This window comes from Eriocheir sinensis, chromosome 55 (assembly GCF_024679095.1).
Source record: "Eriocheir sinensis breed Jianghai 21 chromosome 55, ASM2467909v1, whole genome shotgun sequence".
NCBI lineage: Eukaryota > Metazoa > Arthropoda > Malacostraca > Decapoda > Varunidae > Eriocheir > Eriocheir sinensis.
The window spans coordinates 12,034,130-12,037,772 of NC_066563.1; positions in this window are offsets into that span (position 1 = coordinate 12,034,130).

Here is a 3,643-nt window from a genome sequence, read left to right on the forward strand (position 1 = left end):
CACATCCGTCCTGTTGATCCTACAGTGGTGGGAGAGGACCCATTAACCCGATACAGGGGCAGGGTAACATCTGAGTTACTATAGTTTTCCTTCCCAGGTTTCCCCAGGTACGCATTCTTCGAGCATCCCGAAAAGAAGGCTGAACAGATGGTTAGACTGCACGCCGACCAGCCAAGCTGGGACTCGAACCCAGACCCGCAGATTCACAGTTTGAAACCACGGAGGCACAATGTACTGATTGACTTTTGATAGACTTTACATGTGTTCTGTTTATTCCAGTATTACATATTTAATTTATGTATGTAGCTATGTATGGGAGGGGAGAGAAAATATCCATATCAAAATATATATATTTTTATGAAATTGATATTTTTTTCTCCTCTTCTATTCTCTCTCTCTCTCTCTCTCTCTCTCTCTCTCTCTCTCTCTCTCTCTCTCTCTCTCTCTCTCTCTCTCTCTCTCCTGAATATCCACTTTTCCGATAAAAAAGCAGCATATATTGTTATTATGAATGGTTTTATAGTCTAATAACAATATCAGTATAAATTATCAATCGTATAAAAAAAATCGGACATAAAGAATTATCTAATAGATAAGTTAATAAAAGAATGAGGGCGGGAGGGATCGAGGAGGTAACAACGCAGGGCGAGATGACAGCAACATGGTGGGAAGACGGACAGCGACTCATCAAGGCCAATCTCTACAGCTGTACAGCTAGTCAGGACTGGCGATCAACATTAAGCGGTATCGGAATCCATGGGGTACCATAGCGTTTGTTTTTTTTTTTTTACAGCTAAGGAGACAGTTCAAGGGCGTAAAGAAAAAAAAAAGCCCGCTACTCACTGCTCCTGAATAGAGGTCAAAGGAGTGTCCAAAAAGAGAGGTCAATTTCGGGAGGAGAGGTGTCCTGACACCCTCCTTTTGAAAGAGTTCAAGTCGTAGTGTTACCCTTTCTTGTTACCAACTTTAAGTGGTTTGTGTTGTGTTACTATTTAATAATTTTAAGGCGCGAACTGTTATCTCACGTCAGGTCCGGTGTACCGTTGCCTGCGTTCTCCAGTTGATTGAAGTGGTTGAGACAACACAATAGCCTTTTAGTTAAGTGATGTGTGGCCGAGCGGTAGCCGTTATAAGTTCACTTTAGTTCACTTTAGTTCTCTTTAGTTCTCTCTCTCAGGTTAATACAAATACCAAATGTATTTTAACTATATTAACAGTTGTATACAAGGTTTACAGTTTACGTGAGCGAGACGCACGAAATCAGAGACAGCCACGCCGCTGCAGGGCGCGGAGCGGCAGAGCACCACTCGCCTGCCCGTCACCCGTCTTCTCTCCCTTCTCCGCGTTGTTCGCCCGTTTTATTTGCTTGTAGTTCGTCCGGAAGGGTGTGGGTTCCGGTTGATGACTGTTGATGAAAGTCATCATTTACTGATCCTAGTGTCAGTTCATCACAGCTTCCCACGGCCAAAAGCACGACGTGTTGGGCGTTCAATAAGTAATGCCCCTGACCCACTTTCGATGGCAATAGAGCAACGAAACTTGGCACATTTATTAGTCTTTCTCTACATAGGAACCACCCAGAGTTATGCATTTCTCCCATCGTTTGATGCAGCTCTGGAGACCGTTGTTGTAGAACACTCCAGGTTGGTCCTTCAACCACGACGTGACTTCAGAAATCAGGGCTGCATCATCTGGGAAACGCTTTCCTTTCAAAAACAACTTCATGGCTGGGAAGAGATGAAAGTCAGAGGGTGCAAGGTCAGGAGAGTAGGGAGGATGGGGGAGAATTTCATAGCCACACGCCCGTGCTGCTGATCTGGCGACATGCGAGTTGTGGACCGGAGCGTTGTCTTGCAGTAGGAGGATACCTTTGCTGATCTTCCCCCGCCTCTTGGTTTTGATAGCTTCTCTCAATTTCCTCAGAAGTGAAGCATAATAGGCTCCTGTAATTGTCGTACCTTTGCCAGGAAATCTGTCATCACTACTCCGTCCTGGTCCCAGAAAACTGTGAGCATGACCTTGCCAGCGGAGGAGCTGCACCCTTGCCTTCTTTGGCGGTGGTGAGTCCACGTGCTTCCACTGCATTGACTGGGCTTTGTCTCTGGATCATAGTGATGGACCCAAGTTTCATCCTGTGTAATCAGTCTTTTGAAAAACGTTGACTCGTCTTCTCGGCACATCTCTAAACTCATCCTCGAACAATCGACGCGTTCTCGCTTCTGGAAAGGTGTGAGCAACCTGGGAATCCATCTGGCAGACACCTTATGCATATGCAAATGGTCACGAATGATAGTTTCCACAGACCCTGTACTAATCTTTGACCTCTTGGGCTATTTGGCGAATAGTAATTCGCCGATCTTCCAAAATGGCAGCCTCAACTTGGCAGACAGATGCCTCATCAATGGCAGAAGGAGGGCGACCAGGTCTGGGAGCTGTTTCCACAGACTTCCGGCCATGTTTGAATTCACGATGCCAGCGTTTTACAAGGTCATATGATGGGGCATCATCACCGTAGTTTCTTTCATTTCGTCAAACGTCTCCTGTGGTGTGCGTCCTTTCAAATACAAAAACCGGATCACTGCGCGACACTCAACAGGCTCCATTTTCACACCTGACTCAGTTCAAACACCTGTAAATGAGAAACCAAAATTAGTTCAGAGCTGTAATTTGCCACATTATCCATAGAGATATAAGTCATTGCATATGCTAAATATCAGCTAGATCAGACAACTAGAAGTGGGTCAGGGCATTACTTATTGAACGCCCCAGACATCCTGTTGTGCGACACCGATCGGTGTCGCCACACGTGATCATACATACACATGTACATTATAATATACATTACATCAGGCAGGAGGAAATACAGATGAAGGAAGTTTTGTTCCAGAGTTTACTAGCGCGAGGGATGAAAGAGTGAAGATGCTGGTTGACTCTTGCATAAAGGGTTTGGACAGTATAGGGATGAACATGAGTAAAAGGCGTGTGTAGCGGGCCGCGGGAGGGGGGAGGCATGCAGTTAGCTAATTCAGAAGAGCAGTCAGCATGAAAATATCGATAGAAGATAGAAGAGAGGCAACACCGATACCTAGTTCCGAACTGAGTATCGATACCTTTAGTATTGGTACCGCTGTGGTACCGGCTGGATCTCGATACCACTTAGTGTCGCTCGCCAATCCCGCCCTGGAACTTGTCTCAGGTCCGGCGCTGCTGGAAATAGTCCTGTCGGTTGCTGGTGTGGGCCAGCAGGTTGATGAGCCTCTGCTGTCATACATACGCGGCCTTCTATGAGAGGGAGGACCTGAGCGTAAAGGTCGTGACAACAACAAGGAGCACAGGCTCCCTCTCCGCTCTCCTCGCCGGCAGAGCTGCTTACAACTCCACAAACACTCTCTCTCTCTCTCTCTCAAGCACACACACACACACAGCAAATAAGTAAAAAAAGAAAGGGTCTCTCCATCCAGTTCTGCTACGTCCATTCTCAAATATTATGTCCAGGAGCAGCACCAGCAGTGTTAATTATTAATTTAGCCTTAGATTACCTCCTTCATTGTAAAAATATTAACATTGATAGTAGAACATATTAAAGTTGTGATACTACTTTTGTTATAAATAATGCAAGGTAGAAGGAAAGTGGTAATAACAG